Source organism: Rhamphochromis longiceps, linkage group LG9 (genome assembly GCF_057381845.1).
Source record: "Rhamphochromis longiceps isolate RC_006_pf linkage group LG9, R_longiceps_female_GT1.1, whole genome shotgun sequence".
NCBI lineage: Eukaryota > Metazoa > Chordata > Actinopteri > Cichliformes > Cichlidae > Rhamphochromis > Rhamphochromis longiceps.
Window position 1 is genome coordinate 24152070 of NC_140565.1, and position 21502 is coordinate 24173571.

The 21502-nt window shown below is 41.1% G+C and overlaps 1 long non-coding RNA gene across 1 annotated transcript in view; it reads left to right on the forward strand.

The window, feature by feature from the left end:
- The window catches only part of LOC146662381 (uncharacterized), a 39947-nt gene extending 19369 nt beyond the window's left edge, over positions 1–20578 (forward strand). Inside the window, exons 2-3 of the long non-coding RNA XR_014913347.1 lie at positions 9331–9624; positions 16274–20578. This is a non-coding gene — a long non-coding RNA (uncharacterized LOC146662381). The remainder of the gene's footprint in view (positions 1–9330; positions 9625–16273) is intronic.
- The last annotated feature ends 924 nt before the right edge of the window (positions 20579–21502 follow it).

Below are 21502 nucleotides of genomic sequence, written 5' to 3' on the forward strand. Positions count from 1 at the left end.
GATTGTCCGCGCTTGTCTAAGATTCACGAGAAATTGTGCACATCTCGGATCAAGGCGACGGTTTAAAACTCCCCATTAATTGTTGTAAACGCACAAATGGAATCTTTTGTTTCACACTCGGATTTGGAGAATTGAGCGGGCCTCATCCTCCCGTGGTGACATTGGACATTGTTTCCTCTTCCTGCTGATGGCTGTTGTTCTTTTCACTATCGTAGAGAAGCAGGCTGGGACTTTTTTCAGTTGCTGCTGATTCACCACAGATTAGATTGCTGTTCTTATGTGTGAGATTGCTCAGTTGCACTGTAACATTACACGAAGCCCCGAGGTGTAAAGGAAGTTCTCTTTTTTTATAGCTGTTTTAACAGCAGCACATAAAGAAAAAGACTCTTTGATGTGTTGGTTTACTTTGATAAGCCGTGTCCAAAGCATTCGTGACAGATTTGGTGAAACCCCAACAGCTGATGTTTAGTAGCTTACTTTCATCGATCATTTACCCCCGAGGTTAAACTCTTGCTACTCTCTGACTGATCTTGGCACTTTTTCGACTTACTGGCAAGAGAAACAGATGCTTCATTTATGGAGAATTAGCAGCATCTCCAAATGTTAACTGATAAAGGATTAAAAAACAAGCGAGTAGAGTCCCTTCACTGCTCAGATGCTTTTGTCCTCTCAGTCTTACCCCCCTCCCCCGTTTTTCTTTCCTGCAGCATGCATTCTAAATATCACCAAAACTCTCAAATTCTCACCCATTTTAGCAACTATTTAAGCTGCCAAATGATTGAGATAAAAAAAACTGTCACGGAGGCAGTTTTGTTGCTTTATTGCAGAAGGAAGCAGCTTAAACGCTTCAAATGCAGTCAGATTTTCACAGAAGTGCTATTTAGCTGTGTTGCTTTTCAGTTGTTATTTCAGTTGCAAGAACACCAAAGTCTTCATATTTATATAAAAAAAAACTGTGAGTCAAAGATAGACAAAAAACATCCAGGGAAATCCCTCTCCCTGCTTTTATTTCTTATATTATGTTGAAAACAAACACTACTTTTCTTCTTCCACACTCATGAAATGTGGAATTTTTATGTTTTTAAACATATTTTAACAAAAATACCTTTTTGTTTAAAAATTCTCTTTAAAAAGACCTTTTGCTAATAATTTCTTCATCTTGTCCTCAGATGTTGGTATCAGTCGATTTTGTAACATTAAAGTTTCACACATTAGCCAAAAAACAAAACAAAACAATGTCCAAGCTTGTCATATTCAGCTTGATTCAGTTTTATTTGTTTATTGCCAAACCACAGCAGCCTCAGGGCACTTTATATTAGAAGATAAAGACTCTGTAGCAATATACAATCCACTGATCAGGAATTTAGTGAAGGTGGGAAGGAAGAATTCCCTTTTAACAGGAAGAAACTTTACCAGGCTCTAGAGATGAGGGGGGAAAAGGACAGCAAGACATACACGCTACAGGAATGAGTATAAAAAAAAGTTAACGACGAGCAGTACAGGGTGAGAAGAGATGCATGGAAATGAAGTGCTCAGTGCATCATGGGAAGTCCCCCCAGGAACCTGAGACGCAGCATAACTGAGGGATTGTTCAGGGTCACCTGATCCAGCCCTAGCTATGAGTTTTATAGAGCCTGCATTCTCATTTGGGGACATTATATTTGGGCTTTTCCGTACCTCAAACTTCATTGTGTTCTTTTAGCCTTTGTGCCCATATTAAATATATTAAAAACAACAACAACAACTTTTTATTCAAACATGATGTTTATTTTTTAAACTTATCAAGTCCAACTAATCAAAAACCCAAACAAGAGCTCGGGTCTCAGGAGGATATCTAAAAGGATCCTAAGAGTAGAGAGGGCGCCTGATCTCCTGCAGCTTAACATATTCACCATTCTTTTGTTTTTTAAGAGGTGGAACTTGTATTACATACATAAATGCATGCACAGGTATCAGATTAGTGGTAGAGACATATGCCTGCTGTAAACTACACCTGTGGTTATAAAAACTTTAATTATTTGGTGTTAAAGGAACTTAAAGTTGAATACAATTAAACAAAATTCAAGGCACTTGCTTAAACTCCAGGACCATCTTTTACTCTCTTGCTGTTGCAGAATGAAATGTGAACAACATTGAACGAAAGCTGGATTTACTGACTTAAAGCTGGTTTATACTTCCTTCCTGATTCATTTGAATAAAATTTTATGATGGCCAGGAAACAAAACCCACCCTGGAGTACCCGCATGCTTCACGTTTCTCTGCACTTTGGTTACGTAGAGCACGTTCAGTATCGTTTCTGTTGGGTTCTGACCAACATGATTGTGGTGCTTCTCACTTTACCTGGATGGGCTTCCCAGGTATATTCTTGCATCATGTTTCACTACTATTCAGCTGACCTGGTGACTGTTACGGTTGTCCTGCATGTCACTGCAGAGAGTCTCTCCCCTCTTATCTACAGAAGTCCTTGTTCTGCTTTGGAAATCTCTAACCAGAACCTGCAGGAGGTGAGAAGTGGTTCACTTGCTGCTGTGCCGAGCTCTCTGAGGCTGCATAGCAGAACAAGGACTGCTGTCATTTCCTGCTGTTCAGCTCAGTGGAGTTCAGGGGAAATAGCTTTTTTAGTTTATTGCTGTGCTGCTACTGCCACAAACTCAAATAAGGACAAATAATATGAATCATCTAGACTTTCCAAATTTTAGAACCAAATGGAGCAACTTCTGATCAGCAAAGGACTCACTGGATGGAGTTAGCAACCCTCAAAAAGATTTCACAGTTTTTCAGCCTTTTTTAAATGAGGGGGTTCAGTTTGCATCGCCACTTTTTTAGCCACTTTTCCAAACTCAGCGTATACCAGCTCTGTTCCTGAGGACTTAAAAGTGTGTGCTTTGTGGACAGTAAGCTACTTAGCTGAGCAGATTATGGTAACAGAGCAGAGAAAAAAAGTTTTAATCACTTTCTTACACTTTTTCTTTTGAGTTTTCAAAAATGTAGAAATAGACGACGTCCTTGAACCTCTAAATGTTGAGTGTGAGTCTGCTAATAAAATGCTTGGCAGAGTTGCTGTGTCCACTTACTGTATATATTGCGAAAATCTATGATTGGATAGTTTGGGGGAGGGGTTTAGGAAAGAGCCAATTAAGAAAGAAAATCCAGAAACCTCAATGCTGCGTGCCTTCATTCTTGCGTCCTGACGAACGCCATGCTCGCAGCTCATCATATAGCTCGTCGTCTTTGTGTGTAATGCCCTCGGATGGCAGTCTAGCCCACCTCGGTTTAATCCCTTTGGCCCTGACCCAACTCTAAATGCACAGATTGCCTCCTTTCACAGAGACAGCAGCGTCAGCAGGGCCCCGCCTCTCCGCTGAGCCCCCCCAACCGAGCAAACTCCCCCTCCCCGGGGGTCGCCGTCTCTCATGTCCTGAAAAGGAGGTTGAACCTGTGGGGAGCCTGTGGGTAACTGTAAAGTGGCCTGGTACTCATCAGCTGCTGGAGGTGTTTTGTCTACAGCTTTTTCATTCATTTACTCTGCAGTGTGAGTGTGCCTTTAACATTAAACAAGCAAAGGCCGACTTGTAAATATTTAGCCTTGCATGTTCGAGAGAGTTCAAAAGAGGCCGAAGAAGTGAATGAGAGGACACGCTCCTACTTCTGCAAGTCGGATAAAAGAAGCTGAAGTAACGTGTCCGTTAAACCTGCAGCGCGGTGGTCAAGAGGCAGCAATTAATCACAGCTCTGTGTCCTTATTGTTGAACAGAGGACACAGAGCTTCCTGTTTCACATGTCTCTTGAGTTGTTGATTAATGCAGTGCCTCCAGCATCATGTGAAGCCAGGTTAGTTATTGGTTGTTGCTTAAAGCAGCAGGCTTGCAGCAGAATGAGGGTCTTTGAGTGACCGCCAGCGGATGCTTGCTATAACTGCTTTAATGTTTGGATCAGTTTGTTGGTGACAGTGAGATGATTTGAATAAATTATGATTTTTTTTTTTTTTTGTTGCCAGTTTAGCTAACTGGTCGAGCAGGGTGACATTCGCCCCATGGCTTAAATGCAGAGGCCCGAGTTCGAGTCCAACCTGTGGCCCTTTGCTGCGTATCCTCCCCTCGTTTCCTGTCTTGTTTTTACTTCAAATCTGTCAACAAAGACAAAACCCATCTAAATTTTAAAAAAAAATCTATATAAAATTGAGCAAATTTCAGTTAAAAGTTAACATTTTATCTCCATATCGTGAACATTTTTCCAGTTGCATCAAAGTGTGCATTTGCCACAATTTTCCACAATCTAACAAATTTTTTTGACCAACTTTGAGCATTAATATCGTAATAAATCATGGTTTTAATAGCAAAATGTCACCAATTTAACAGTTTAAAGACCGAGTCATGAATTCTTTTGTGTCTATTGAACCTAACAAATTTAAAAAAAGAAATAAAATATTAATTTGCCTGAGTTTTAATTTGGGATATTTTCTTCATCCAGCTGTTGTTTTTGTTATTCATTGCTTAAAATCTATATAATTTTTTAGGTTATTTGCGATTTTTCAGGTGACAAAATAGGAAAAATTAATGATGTAGAAGTATCAAATAGGATACATTTAGCATCAATCCGCCTCATCTGTTGTTTTTGACTCTTAAGGAGTTTTGAAGACCGGACGTTTTGCAGTGTGATCATTAAAAAAAATGTTTTAGTGAAAGTTCGACATAGATTTCTGAGTTTATGAGGTGAACCTGAATACATTTTCTGTTTTTCACAATCAACCAAAGGTCGGCATTTCAAAAGTGACGTAGAAGCATTTTTAGGTGGAGATAACATGACCACACCTTTCAAGTATAGAGGGTGTGACGTAACTGAAAGATAAAAGACAGCTGGGGTAGTTATCTATGCATTTGTGACGCATCACTGCAAACGTAAGACAAACATGCATTCGTATATTAATGAGAAAAGTAATCTGCATGTGGTCACGCCTCCAATGAACCCGAAAGAAAAAAATCATGCCTGAAATTTCACATTATTTTCAGAGCACGTCAAGCAGCATCTTAAAATGAACAAGAATTTAAAAAAGCAGAAGCATGGTTTGAGTAGATTTCTCTCCAACACCACCACTGTTACATCCTACAGCAAACAGGAGAACTAAAGGCCAATAAATGATGCTCGAAACAGGAATAAACCAGAAATAGCTATAATCTCAGCCATTTTCTTTAACTGCTGTAACGGTCTTCAACTCACCTGCCTTACCTAACCAAAAACATTTGTGAGTGGAGATTATGAAGTCATTTAAAATAAAACCCATGTTTTATTTGAGCTATCCACATTATGTTGGGTCTTTTGAGCCAGGTGGTAACACAAACGGTGGGAAAATATATCCCTGGCCCCAGTCTCCTGAAACTAGTAGACAAATTAGTAAATCGATTGCCTCAAGACCAATTAGATGTGTGCACGGTTAACTGCACACAGTCAAAGTAGCATCACAAGACACACAAGGTACAGTGAAACTAGTGAACGCACAGCACCAAAAGTGATGGCAGCAGGCTGCTCACACTGAATCAGATTCACTCTGACTGCCGAGCTGCTTCTTTTCATTTGGCAGAAACGGCAGTGAGGAGGAGACGTCAGGAGGGGCAAACAGAGGCTCCAATCCTGGGTGGAGGTTTGAACCTACTGGTTAACACAATGAAACCAAGAAAAGGTGAATTTCTCCCAATAGATGCAAACTCTATTATTCGCACTCTGGGGAAATTCACATGTACAAATGTTTTGAAAATTATTCGATCGTTTACACACTTAGAGAAAAAACGAAACTGTCTTCTTTTAAAAAACGCTTTTTCATTCATTTCATTAGAAGATGGGTGGTTTGATACCGTTGCCATCGGGAAATTTTTAATTGTAAATCTGTATGCAGACATACGTTGCACATATGTGTGGCCGATAAAATCAATGAATGAATAATCATTTGTTTGCTTGTGTGCTTTTGGTTTGCATGTTCCACATTTTATCTAAAGTCTGTCACGCAGTCCACTGATTGACTTATCGGACGGTGCGGTCAGAAGGTCATGACCCTTAAAAAACACTGGAACTACATTAGAGGAAGTTGTGCAGCTAAACTTAACATTTTTACTGCTTTATCAATTCATAAATTTCACATCAGGACACATGTGGCTTCTTTAGATGCTTTTTTTTCTCCCCTTTGGCTACCGCAGCGATCCTTCGTTATTAAAATCTGAGTAATCAGATCTTTCATCTCTTGTGAAGTTCATTTGTCATGTGTCACATTGGTATGAAATTCATGCCTTGACTGCTTCCGCTTTATTCCCGTGTCTTCCTGAAGCTGCTGCTGCTGCTTTTGCCCTCTGGGCACAAAAATACATGAAATTCCTCGTGACGTTGGGAAAAATCAGACACGGTGCAGCTTCATTATCTACAGCATCACATGGTTCACGGTTGGGTCAATCAGAAGAACTGACATCATGGAAAATGTCAGAGCTGACGGTGAGAAGGAGAGTTTTCATGAAAACGTTTTCTAAAGTTTGAACTCTTTAAGCATGTTTCTCTTACGTTAGGACATTAGGGGAAATTAGGGGCCTAAAAGCAGTGGAAAGACCCAAACTTAATTTTATTGCTGGTTATCTGAGGATGATAATGGTGTCATTCTTAAGGCAGGAAATAAGCACTGTTGCATCAGCATGCTAATGTGAGGGCTGGTTGTTCCTTTATTGGATTTGTGTAGGATGTTTCTTAATGACTGGATGTGGAGATGAAAGGAGAATAAACAGGAAGAAATTCCACGAATGTCACCGGGAACAGTATCAGCGTGACCATATGAATTATATCCCTCTTACAACTATTTCTACTGTGTCATAGAACAATTTCACGCAAATGTACTCATTAGCAGAGGAAGTCAGTAAAACAAAGCACAATGTGGACAAAGCCAGTGGTTTGTCAAGTTAGATTATGACCTGGCGTCCTCTAGGTGACCCCAAATTGGTAGTTTGGCTTTAAAGATTCTCGGATGTTTGCTGCATTATCCGCGTATGTTCAGTTAACCTTCACAATAAAAATAGGTTAATAAAACATTTCCTGAAGCATAAAAGGGTCCTCATTTGATCCCAGCATCATGTGAAGCACTCACCGGAAGTAATAGATTTGATTTTTAGTTTGCTGCTATCTCAGTTTATGCATGTTAAAGCAGCTTTTGCAGGTATTCTGCTGGTCTGGAGAAGGGGCACCTTGACTCGAGCATTAATCCTTTCAAAAGAAATGCAGACTTAAAGTAATTTTGGCAATTAGAGAAGAGATGGAGACCCGAATCAGGTGATAAAGAATAAACCTTCTGTTTATGAGTTCTAGTCCTGAACTTTTAAAGGAAAATTCAGACGCCTGAATTTGTATGGAGTGCGCACGGCTTATTAACCCCTACGCCAGTGTGTTGTGGGCTTTGTGACAACATACATTATTACTGAAAGATGGCAAGAGTTTTAGAAAATAGTCACATGAAGGAACAGATGGGCATGTGGATAAAAGGAGAAGTGAAACGTCTCCTGGCTTCTCCACCCACCTCACAAACTCTGCCATTCTCTAAAAAACAGTAGTTCTGTCTCAGCTGTCAACACTGCCATTAGACGGCTTTTTCGTAACGATGAGACACGTCACATCGGCACTGTGTGACACTCCTGGATGAGAATGCATTTTTTTTTCTGTATTCGCAGTTGCAGCTTGGCACACGAATGATGGCCCATCACCTAAAGAAAAGCGGAAAATAGTGAGTAGAGATTATTGTGCAAGCAACCTCAACCGGACTGTGTCATCTGTGGGGAGAAGCTGGGCAGCAGCTAGTTTTCGCGCCAACGGTGACGTCACAACCGCAGTTGCACGCCATGTTTTAGTGTTGCTTCAGCTAATACTCCACCTGAACGCAACCTGGTAATCAGTCAAGGGAGGAGATGGAAGGCAGTTAAGGTAGAGGCGTTACGACAGATCTGTTGGTGGGCATCGCAGTAAACACACGCTGTAAACTTGTGATCGTACATGAGACACAAACGTCTAATTGGGGTCTTTTGAATAACGTATGAACTGCAAAAGAAGAAAAAATAAACTTTAATCAAAGTGAATCCAGGCTGATCGCAGCAGACCCTTGTGCTTAATATTCACACAAGATAGATGTGGTTTGAGATGTCACCTTAAGGAGAGACGCTACAGTTTATCCACACAAATCTCTATCAGTGCAAAGTTATTTTCAAAGGACAGCTCAAACTAATATCTCAGACTGCGCCGGCCGACTTTGAGTAACGACGCTGAGCTGTCGAGTAACGTGGAAATAAATGTGGATCAGCAGGCAGATTAATGATAGAAAATCCCACCCGACAACAAAATACGCATTCATGCATTATTCATGTGCTCCAGTCCACACTGGAATATACAACCGCGATCACTACCATATACACTAGTGATCACTTTCATTAGATGTAGCTCTGGTGTCATATCTCACCACGGTTTTTCCTTTTGGTTTAAATCACTCAGCTAAGGTTTCACCGAACACCTCATGTTTCCTGTATGTGCCAGATAGGGATGTTTGGTTTTGTTTTATTATGATGATTTTTTTTTTCTGTTTTAAAGTACTGCTCCAAAATGAGACAATCCCAGGTTTCATGAAGGACTATCGCTGCTTGAGTCTGAACACGCCCGCTTCACCCCCTCTTTGTCCTTGCTCGTTCTGAGATTGGGGGGGGGGGGAAAAACCCGGGTGACCATTCATTCTGCTCCTGCACCTGTTTAGTGGCGCGTCTTTCCCGTTTTACGTCTTGAATTTACAACCTTCAGCTGGAGGGACGACCTTTCACTCGGCCTCTGTGGCAGAGAGGCAGCAGCTGTGGTGACTTCACTGGCTCCTCGTGTAAAGAAAAAAAGATGCTGAAGGCGGGTGTTGGGGGTTCTCTTCTTACACCTTGAACTTCATAGCAGCTCGATATGACACACACTGCCTCCATCAGCTGTTAGTATCTATCTGATTGAGCTGATTTCAAAGATATGAAAAAGGCGCATTCATTCCTCCCTGTGGTCTCATTTGTACCCATTCATAAGAGTCAAAGAGAGGCAGGAAGAGCTAAGTGAAATGCCCACATTTTTTCATATGTGTGGTCCCCCTTTTCTTTTTTTCTGTGAGAAGGGAAACATTAGCAACGCTGACTCATTACAAAGAGCAGCTGAAAAGTCTGAGCCAATTTATTTCTGGTTTGGCAGAGAAAGGATAGTGTAGCACACTTCCACTGAAATTAGAGCGTCACAGTGTGAGATGAAGCCTCTGCTTTGTGAAAGGGTGATTTTTTTTTTCTTTTTTCTTTTTAGGAAGCGCTCTCTCAGCCCGCTGGCTTTCCTCTGGAGCAGCTGTCGGTCAGCGTCAGTTGGTGAATCTCGGAAACACAGATCGCTAATGAGGCTGGAGCTCTCGAGGACTGCCTGGCCCTGAACTCAGCATCACACGGTGCTAAGTGACGAGGATCCCCTGCTGCACCCGGGGAGGCTTATGCATCTGAAACGTAAATATTATATACGTCACGTCGAATCAGGAGACGGGTGCTCTCGTCTGGCTTTGAGATCTCGCTGTGCTCGGGGTGGTCCTGCAAACCCAGGAAAGTCCAGGTCAGACCTTTCACCTCCCCCGGTGCCCTCCTGTTTCGCAGCTCCGCTCAAGAGGTTTTTGGGTAATGAGCTTGTTGTCGGTGATGGATAGGTCGCAGATCGCGCTGGCATCGGCACTCTTTTACATTCCTGTCGGTTCAAGTTACAACAGAGACATTAAGCAGCTGGAGTGGGATGAGTTTTAAGGGGCAGTGTGAAGCAGATGAACTTAGGTGAATGCGAGGGAAGAAAATTCAGTTGCCTTCGATTTGTCTGTGATTTTTCGTTTTAATTATCTGTGTAGCCAAGTATGTACGCAACATAAGAAAATCAACATAAATCAACATAAATCCAAATTACTGACAACCAATTTGTGAAGTGTGTTAGAATCTGAATATCCTCCAGTGAGATGGGCGAGATCCAAGCAGCTGTGTAGGTGGATAAACATGAGTAGCTGTTCCTATTGAGACAACTGAAGACATGAGTCAAAACAGAGGCAAATTCATAATCCGTAATTATGGAAAGATTAGGGATTAAAACACAACTTCAGACTCTGACTGGACCAGAATCACCTCAGAATTAAAGCTGTTTGTCACCAGATGTTGGCTGTGATACAGTTTTGTTGTTTACTATCTTTAAAGGTAGCAAAGAAGAAGCAATTTACATGATTTTTTTTATGTATTTTGTTTTATGTAGGTATGCAGTACTGTGCAAATGTTTTGAGACACCTCTTATTTCTTGATATGTTGTTTGGAAAATGGGAAATTGGAGCCGCAATTTATTGAAGCATCTGCAAATACAGGATATCAGGCAGAGTTTGTACAGTTCTGATGAACTCAAAAGTCGATATTTTGTAAGACCACCTTTGTTCTCTTAGGAGAACTTTCTTGTAACTTCTTTAAATAGTGTTTAGAAATATTTCTCCCGGCTTCTTGAAGGACATTCAAAGCTCTTTTTGCTCTGTTCTCTGTCACGGTGATCCCACAGTGCTCCAACACACTTCTTCTACCCATGTATGCTTTTACCGAATTGGCACTGTGTTTGTGATCAGTGTTGTTGCATGGGATCTCAAAATGTGATGGTAGTTTTCTCTAATTCCACTAATTCTGACAAGTTCTCCGACACCACTGCCTTAAATGCAGCGCCAAACCATGCATACAGATAGCTGTAGACACTCACTGTCGTACCTCTCATGACCTCCAACCATACTGGCGACAATTTCAATTTTTCAAAGTTGGATTCATCAGTCCATAAGACCTGTTGCCACTGATTTTGAGCTCCCTGTTCTTAAGAATAGGTTCTTGACAGCCACCCTTCCACTAAGACCGTTTCTGATAATGTTTTGATGGTTAGGGTGGATGAAACCGTGGCTCAGGGGGTTGGGAAGCGTATCTGTAACCGGAAGGTCGCCGGTTTGATCCCCGGGCTCTCTGTCCTGGTCGTTGTGTCCTTGGGCAAGACACTTTACCCTACTGGTGTTGGCCAGAGGGGCCGATGGCGCGATATGGCAGCCTCGCTTCTATCAGTCTGCCCCAGGGCAGCTGTGGCTACAACCGTAGCTGCCTCCACTAGTGTGTGAATGCGAGAGTGAACGAATAGTGGCATTGTAAGGTGCCTTGAAAAGTGCTATATAAATCCAAACCATTATTATTATTAAAACAGTCCTTAACAGAAAACTATGGGAGAGTTGCATAATGTCTCTTTGAGGTGTCCTCGCCCAAAAGAGACAATCAGCAGAGGAACATATAATGTTGCTGCGCTGACAGATGTCTGCTGAGTGACAAGACTCTGCACGCAATGATTCTTAATTATTAGACTGAGATCTATTCTAGCTTTTGTAAATCCTTTAAAAGCAGAGTCACAAGGTAAAGAAATTATCTCTGACATGGCGACAAAGAAATCAATTGTAGCGAGTCCTAATCTCACATTTTTGAAAATGCGAGGGTCTGAAGAGTAAGTTATCTAGCTTATGGCATCACGCAACCAAACGTAAGCCTCCTTAATGGCTTAAAATTTGATTATAGAGAATTAATCTGTCTTCTAAACGACCTTCATTTATACATGAAAGATGAAAATAACACATACAAGTAAAACCTTCTAATAACTTTCTGCTAATTAGTTTATTTATTTAAGGTAGAGAAGCAGTGCGCATATTGGAAGAACATATTGGAATTCCATTGCACGGTGAGGCTGGAAGCTTGTGAATGAATGAATGTTTTTAAAAGATCGGTTAGATTTGACAGCTAATGTGCAGCTTGTAGCGCTGACTAGTCCATCCATCCATCGGGCTAACACAGAGAGACAGACAACACAATTTAGAATTGCAAATTGTACGGCACTTTCATTTATGCTCTTAGACAATTTATACTTTATAAGCAGCAAACTAACCCCACGTATAAGACTGAGGTAAATGTCTTTGTACTGTAGGAGGAAGCTGGAGTTCCCGGAGGGAACCCACATAAACACAGGGAGAACATGCAAACTCCACACATATGGTGGAGTCAAACTCAGGACCTTGTTGCTGTGAGGCAGCAGTGATAACCACTGCGCCACCGTGCTGCCCCTGCTGAGAATTCATAGCGCAGAATTTGACTTTTGGTGGACCTCAGCCAACTAGTTCTCTCTGTGACCTATTGTAGACGTGACTCCCTTCCAGCGCCACTGTTATCAAATGACTGACCTGGTTTATTCAACATCAGATGAATGGGATTTCCCGCAGTGCAACAAAGTCACTGTGGGAAATGTCATTCGGGCTGCATGCCTCAGTGTTATACATGCGGTTAGTTCGCTGCTTATAAAGTATAAATAGCGTCAGAGCATAAATGAAAGTGCCGTACACCATCAGAGCCAGATATGAGCACGCAGCGCCAGCCTCTCCATAACGCTTACTATAAAGGTACATATGACACTCTGCTGGTGGGATCACTCAGCTGCACTCAGATACCAAACTGCAAATAGGGGTGAGATCACGTGAATAGGCAGTGGGGCACGGTGCCAGCCGGGTCGTGTCGGTTACAACCTCGCCCACATTCCTTTTAACACTCAGTCACCCGCTGGAAATACATTTTCACAGACACGTGGCTTTCCTGCTTTAGCAACCGCTCAGCTGCCTGGGGAGCCAACCACTGTGTGAACCGTGTAACGCTTCTATAACAGGGCAATGATGGAAGCACCAAATATGTCAGAGTGACAAGATCCTCTGTTATTTAAGTGCTTTTAAGGCATAGCTATAAGTTTAATCTGATGTCACCACACATTCACTCGCTTATCATTTCAGATAAAACTAAAAAGATAAGGGGAAAATGCAACCTAGAGTTTGGTTGCATCTTTTTTGATTTCCTTTCTGCTTATTAAAAAAAACTAATTTGGCAGGTGTCTGTGGGCTGTAGTGATGAAAGTGGTTAGGCAGGTTAGAGCCAGACCTTTGATGATTACACCAGTGTTGTGCCGCGTTGACGTCTAACACCAACCAATCATGTGGTGGTGTCGGTTTTATTATTTTAAGGTTTTCTGATGTGTGAGACATATTTACACCAGTTGTTTTCATGAAACACCCTCTATGGACAAGCAAAACCGTTTATTGTTAGTTTTTCCATTCGAAAGAAAAAAGGTGATGTCCCAGACTGTTGTTGTTGGAGGTTTGTTTTTCTTTTAAGCAACCTACTCAAGCTTAAGGTGACTCAACGCCTTCATCATGTGATTGGCAGATTTAGATTCCTGAGTAAATGCCCCATCAGGGGCAGTGACAGGAAGTGGAGGAAGACTGTGGCAGTCCCAGCAACACTGTGCTGCTTCTTTTATAATGTTGCCTTCAGCTTTATACCTAGAAGCTACACTAAACTGCCTGCCTGAGTGCTTGTTCGCCAAATTCATTAGTTTATTTAGTTACAGCTGGAGAAACTTTATTAGAAGCTTTGTCCAAACACAAAGAGCTTCGGTTTCACTTGATCCTTGAACTCGTAAAAGTCGCAAACGTGTTTTGAACTTTAAAGAAATGCATTTAAAATGATGCAAATGCCATTTAAACTATCACATTTGATTAAATCGTGCATTAAATGATCTTATAATGACAAAATCTTGAAAGCAGATGTTTTTTTTAGGGACCTAATGTAATTTTGTCTAGTAATACCAAAGATGAAAGCCTCCAAAGGAGTGCACAGTCTAATCAATAAACCTTTGTCTACAGGTGTTTTTTTTTAAGCAGGGATTTTACACTTTCATGATAAGAAAAAAAAAATGGGCGGATTGATCCAAATATTTATAAGATCGATACCAGCGCTGGTAAAGGTACTGGATCAATACTATCACAATACTTTGTTTCTATCCTCTAGAGACGATTTCCATTAGCATCTACTCCTACTTGGATCGACTCGCCACGGCTGGTTTTCCGTTATAATCTAGTACTACCTCATGTGTGTGGATGTCATCATGGCAATCCTGCTGAGCGTCCCGTGATGTATGCAACACAAACGCTACAACAAAGTTGGACGTAGAGATATACCTGCTGCTCGGTCTGTGGCTTTTCGTCAGACTCGGAGGACCACAGTTTTTATTTTCATGAACGAGACGCTCTCATGACTCATCAAGTGACGTCATTGACCGAATCTCACATTTTAGTACCTGCTTGAATCGCTTGGAACCCCAGATTGTGAAGGTACTAAAAAGTACCTGATACCAGGTACTGTGACCTAACGGAAAATCCTTAAAACCGTGGTGAACCGTGCAGAGTCGATCCGAGTAGGTACTAATAGAAAAGGGGCTTAAGTTCTGTAGGTAGCCAGATGAACTGTAATAAATTAATAATTTGGGGGAGGAATTAAAACTATACCTCAAACATGCACTGATGTATTTACTGATGATCAAATATTAATATTAATGTAAACACAGCAAAATAGAAATAAAATGTATTTTATTTTTCTTTAAAACCTTCGCCAATTTGCAAATTCCAAACACAGAGCTCCCAGGAAAATTTAATTAGTTCTATGGTAAATAGTCTGTATTTGTATAGCATTTTACTTGGTCCTAAGGACCCCAAAGCGCTTTACACTATACACAATCATCCACCCATTCACACACACATTCACACACTGGTGATGGCAAGGTACATTGTAGCCACAGCCGCCCTGGGGCGCACTGACAGAGGCGAGGCTGCTGGACACTGGCGCCACTGGGTTCTACGCGTTTTTAGAGAGGATGTCAAGTATTCACGAGTGGTTGTGGTCCATAACCGCCGTTGACTGTACTGTACTAATGTATCTGATGCCAAAGCAACCTTAACCATTTTAAGACGCTGGCCAATCAGAAGAAATCAAACAATAACACAGAGGACAGTCTGACGTCAAAAAGGCGATAAAGTAGTGTACCGTTGACATTGCAAGACCCACTGTGAATGCAGGAATTTTTTAAAAAGCTCCATTTTCCATGCCCTTACATGTGAAGTAAAGGCCAAAACGTATAGAAAATGCTGTGTTTAGGGGCTTGAAATTGTTTAGACTGGATTAGTTTGAGCTTGATGTTCATAATAACCGGCCAATAAAAAGCAGATCTCAGTGTATTGGTTAAATTATGATTCAAGAGCATTATACAATCATTTCAACACAGTCTCAAGGTAGTTTGTGAAGTAGTCACAGCCTCTGATCTACTGATTTGAGTGTCAAGACGTGAATTTCCCACCCTATTTGCATGTCCTTGAACACAAATTAGTTTTTATCTCTCGTCTGTACTGATTCATATCCACGGTGGTGTAGCAGGTCACGCTAGAGACCCAAGTCCTGCATGTCATAGATCTATATTACTTTTAACTTGTTTTTAATTTTAAAGGGCCTAGATTTAACAACAACTGATTACATTCAGCCACTGAAACTTCCTTATGTCTGGGATTGAAGCTAAACTCAAGTTTGGCGCTGTTTAATTGATGTCAGCTGACATAATTGAGTCATTTGATTGGCCGATTATCTCTGCTTACTTGCTTCTATGCATTTTTATTGCAGGTACGATTTGATTAATGTGGGTTTTGGCTCGTCTGGACAGAAACATCAGCAATCTGTCAGCACACTGCAATCCTGTATGTAATGCATTACAGTGTAATGAGCTAGATCCAGGCTTTGGAGGGTCAAACTCATGAGGGGGCACTGTGGACATAAAATGTAAGATGTGGCGGTGCGACAGGTTAATTGCAGGAAGCATATCAGGGTGATTTGGGTTCACCAGAAGTCAGAACTGATGTATTTTTAACCTGTGTGAAGAACCCGCTCAAAACAAAGAGGTGACACCTGCAAAAGGAGGCTATTTATTTTCAAATTCTGGCAGTTTTGTGACTCCACCTTTGAGCTCAATGCAGCTTTAATAGTTCCCAAAAAGAAGAGTAGAGCTTAACTTTATTTAGATCATTTACTTGTGCTAACTGGAAACCTTAAAGCTTCGATCTTAATCTTGTGTACTGTTTGATAGATAAACTGAGCTTTGGGTAAATGTGTGAGTGTTAAACTTTCCCCGCTCTCATCTGAATTTCACAGCAAATTTAGCACTGACTCCCGAGTCATAATGAAAGGACAGCTCATTTACAGAGTTGAAAGTTTTTTTTTGATAACTTGCATTATGAAACTAAGGTTTGTCCACAAACAGTCACATCGGGACTCTGACTCGCTCCTGTCTGCCCTGTGTTTTGCAGGCTTCTGCTGCTGCTGTGATGGTGGTGTTGCAGACCCCCCATGCCGGCCAGATCTTTCTGCAGCTTCTGCACCGACACATGATCTGACTAGGAAGGATGCAAAGGTGGAAGCAGACCGTGCTGGATTCAGTTTCACAGCATCTTACTGGAGCAAACACACACAACATACTGCAAGGTTTTCAGTAGTATCTACTTCCCCCTTTTTTTTTCTTTTTTTTTGTTTGAGAGGACACGGATACACCCTGACTGGGCCCCTGTAGTGCTCTACATTGTGGCTGGGAAGTACCTAGTTTTACAACTGTCATGCTGGCCTGCTTAAAGGGACAGTGCTGATCAATTCGAAGCACATATTGAGGGGTCTTTTAGTCACCCTAACAAGGGGGTCACATGGATGTTTGAGTCGTCACCTGATGTGTGAGGAATGTGCAGTCAGAAGAGCCGTTTTCTGCATCAAGCACTGCATAAAAATACTGATTGATATTTGTTAAAAGAATGTCTTTAATAAAAAGTTGAATTGAATGGGGTGTGAGAGTTTCCTGCTTTTGAAAAACGAAAGAGAGAAGACTCACAGCTCTACAGGTTCTTTTTAGTCTTAATGCAAAGTGGATTTGTTTTGAACTCTTAATGAAATCCAACCATTCTGAGGTGAAAAGGAATCTACCATGCAATCATTTCTAAAATCACAAATGTGTGTTTTCCAAGTGTTTTCTGGCACTTCACACTGTTGAATGGTAGGAAAAAGCTGCACACTTTGTCTGAATACATTTCTCAGCGTTTATGAAGGCAGAGTCCATAAAAGCGAGTTGAGTGCGCTCATTACATTGATGCCCGTCCTGGGTGTTCTGCATCACTGCCCTCTGTTTACAGCTGCAGAGAGTGAAAGTACTTAATCTGTACATGAACTCTCTGAACTTCACCATGAGGGTCATTTACACACAATGGACACCGGGCACTGTGACAGCACTTACTACAAAATCCTAAACGATACACACGGACCTGGCCAGAAACAGTTCCTGTGTTAAAGACTTGGCACCTAATAGATAACACATCTCCTGATAGTAGTATAGTATAAAAAGAGCAAATGCTCATCATCTCTGATGGAGTAAACCCCAAAAATGACACCAAATGGTGCTGCTTCTCCTCTATGGCTGCTTTTAAGTCGGGGGTGGTCATTCCTATTAAAAGTACGAAGCATGAACAGTGCTTCAGGAAAACGCGATAAATGTTGCAGATTGTTGCCACTGTACCATACAAATGCCTATTTCTTTTCCTTTTTAAAAAAATATTTTGCAAGCTACATGCTTGGTCTGTGCTTACAGAGTAGCAGCAAAGAATGTGTCTGACTCGGTACACCACAGATGATCCATGATAGCTTTGCCTCTTGAATCCACACGACACCACATTTATGAAATTCTGAAGGTTTCTTTTAAACCAGTTTGATAGCGATGGTAAAACTGTGACTCAAAGTCTATTTGAACATTTTTTTCCAGTTTAAAGAACATAGAGTTTACCGAGCACCAATTGTCGAAGCCATGTTTAGATTTCATGCTGCAAGTGATTATTAAACATTACAACCACTCTCACTTTCAGTTTCAGCCTCTTAAGTGGAGCGATAATTATCTGGCTAAATGTGTTTTCAGTCTGTGTGATTGTCTTACGCTACAAGACAATCATTTTGAACGCTACAAAAAAAAAACAAGAGAAAATTACTGTCATCAATAACATGCTTAAGAGAAGTAGGACAGACTTTAAACATCTGAATGGGAAGCACCTAGACGTTGGTAAGAAAAGAGTCCTGTACTGTGCAAAAGTCTCGAGATACCTCAATCTTTAAAATATGCTACTAGGAAAATGACAAATTGGTACAGCAGCTTATTGAAACATGCAAACATGCACATTGTTTTTTCACCTTTATTCTTCAGCACAGCCTGTTCTCATTCTTGAAGGACATTCAAAGCTCTTCTTTGGATTTTTCTGCCTTTTGTTCTCAAGTCGATCCCACATTGCTTCAGTAATGTTGAGGTCTGGGATCTGGGGAGGCCCAGATGATTGATAGAGCTCCTGTGTGTGTTTTATGCTTGTAACTGCCAGTGTGTTTGGGATCACTGTCATGCTGAACAGTGAAACCACTGCCAACTGGTGGTGGATGGTGAAATGGTGGATCAAAATCTGATGATATGCTTCTGTGTTCATAAGCCAATCGATTACAAGATCTCCAACACCACAGCCCCAAACCATGACTTCCCCTCCACCATGCTTTACAGATGGTTATAGATACATTTTCAGATTGGAGTTAGTTACTCAGTAAGACCTGTTAGAATTTGGCATACCTCAGTCTTCTCCCACATTTCTTACCCTTAGGAATGGCATCCTGACAGCCACCCTACCACTGAGACCATTTATGATGAGTTTTTAGCAAACAGTAGATGGATCAGTACAGTGGCATGGTGGTTAGCCTCACAGCAAGAAGGTCCTGAGTTCAATCCCACCATCAGGTGGGGATCTTTCTGTGCAGAGTTTGCATGTTCTCCCCGTGATGGATCAAATGAAGGGCCAGATGCATCTCTCAGGTTTTTGCTGGATTTTTTTCTGTTTCTTAAGGATAAGACTTTCACATGCTGTTAATCTGCTGTAGATATGTTTTTTAGTTGTGCTACCTATTCCTTTGTTCTCCACTTGTCTAGTTTCCTCAACTTTAAGGACAGACTAAGCAACATGGCCCATTTTCTGCTATCTCTTTAGGAATTACCGTGTTTGTCAAAAATACTATTTTATGTTTGTCAAACTGCTATTTGTTTGGTATTAGATTCAAGTAAAGAAGCAGTGTGTTTTCTGACAGGCGGCTAGTAACAAAGTTCCTAAAGATAGGGGAAAAAAACTGTCTCTTTGCTAAGTTATGCACAGAAAGAACAATGATTCATTACTTGAGTTTTATGGCTTTTTAATGCTTCAATGAGTCATAGGTAGGGTTGCCAACTCCCTGAAAAATAAATAAGGGACACCTCGTGGCCAGGGCCGGGCAACCCAGTTGTCTTCACCCTTCCCAGTGTGGTAGCTCTTTTTTTGTGTGTGAAATTATTTTTTAACCATTTGACTTGAACTTGATTTAAGCAGATGCATATTCTTTGTGATATGACCATATGGGAAACAAATGATCATTTAGCCATTTATTTTTAGCTCACAATGACAACATTAACACAGTAAAACAGGTCTCTTTCTTAAACAGAAGCCTGTCATGCTTAACTTTTGAGAATATAAGTAAATCTTTCTTTAAAAGAACTCTGTCCTGCTTAACTTAAAATTATATAAATTAATAGAAAGCAATAGAACGAAAAATATTCTTGTAACAGTGCACATTTAGTGCATTTAGTACAGTTGGCTTCAGTTGAGGTATTATTTCAGCTTTTCTAAAGCTAATCAGCTGCTCCTGTTTGTAAACCCACTTGTTCCCATGATTACGCACCTTAACTCATCATCATTATTCATCTATGTATTACTTTTATGTATTAGTGATCTATTTGTTGTAATCATCTATCCTTGCAGTTGTTTATTACACAAAATAAATTATATTATTACACTTCTGGCCACATAGCCCTGATATTCACTGCACATGCCCATATTAACCTTAACCAGAGGGTTTTAAAAAAACAAACCAGTGTTTACATACCATATCTGCTTCTGCCATGGCCTGGCGGACAAAAAATTGGTAAAGGGTTCCCCGAGCTTTCACGCCCCTCATGTTCTTCATGTGCCCACCAATAGAAGCATGCCTATGGAAAAAGTGCGCCGGCACACAGTGCAGTGCGCTTTATAGTGCACTTTTCCAGCCAGGTGTTTTCCTTTTCCCAGTCCTCCCTGTACTTTTGCAGCCTTTTTTTTTTTCTTTCTCTGAGCGAACAAACATTGCTGCTCTAATGCTGGGCTCACACTGTGCGATTTTTGGCCCATTTTGAGCCGATTTTTGAGTCGTGCGACCGATTTGGTGATCAGCCCGATTTTGGCCTTCATCGTGCGTCGTGTAGTATACGTGGGGTAACGAGAAGCGATTAACACCTCACGACCAGCTCCCGATCATCAATCGCTCGTGAGGGTGTCACCGCAGCTGCTCACGCGCAAACACGTAAACGTCGGTGAAAAAGACGTTGCAGCACGGCTGTGCAGCGTGTGATCTGGACACAAGCGATGGAGGCACAACTTGTAGAACTTTGGAAAGCTCATCCGAGCCTTTTCCATGTGGCATCACAAAATTATCACGACCACAACAACCGTGAAAATAGTTGGATTTACACTGCTGCTCAATCACAGCTGCCTGATCAATGTTTTTCATTAGCAATTTAGCAAAGTTGATGGTGGTGTGTCTGTGTGAGTGAAAGACAGAGAGAGCGAGCGACAGATTTTCTGTTATAACCTTCATTTTATGGACGCACAGTGTGCCGTCCGAGACTTGCACCGCAGTGTCGGCGTTTGTTCCCCTGTTGGCCATGCTTGTTGTTGTGGTCATCGGTTGTCTTCCGGTATTTTCTCCGTAAGCGACCTTTCCTCAACCAATGAGATGAGCGGTAATCTGACTTGTCATACTCGAATTGTCATAAGTGTGCTGTCAGCTCATTGGTCACAAAGCAGGAGAGGGGCTGGGAATTATGTTTTCAAACAAAGTGTTAATTCCATTAAAAGTTATAGACTACTTTTGATTCTCACTGTATTACGGGACAAAGTGCGTCCCTTATTAGCTCAATACGGGACGTGTACTTTTGTTTCTAAATACGGGACGATTCCGTTTTTTAAGGGACGGTTGGCAACCCTAGTCATAGGTCAGATATAAGTGGCTTCACAACAACAAAAAAAGCATTCCTCTGAAAATGGTCAGGTACAAGGACTGGACTGAAAATGGGTGAAAAGGCAGCAAATGTTAAAAAAAAAACAAACAAAAAAAACCCTTTAAAAGACCTTAAGAAAGAGTACTTTTTTGTAATTTAAATCCTTGGAGTAAAAATATTTTACAAAATAAAGGATTCAGACTGTTGCACAGTTTTATATTTATTGCCCAAAATTAGCACATTACAATGTCTGTAGTATATTAACTCACTTGAATAAAGGAACTTCCTCCCCAAAAAACAAAAAGAAATCTTTTAGTAGGATTAAAATGGGAAAAACCGAGGGGGAATTCCCCTTTTAGTAGTTCATAACAAACTGAACAACTGAAGCTTAACATAAAATTAATCACCATGT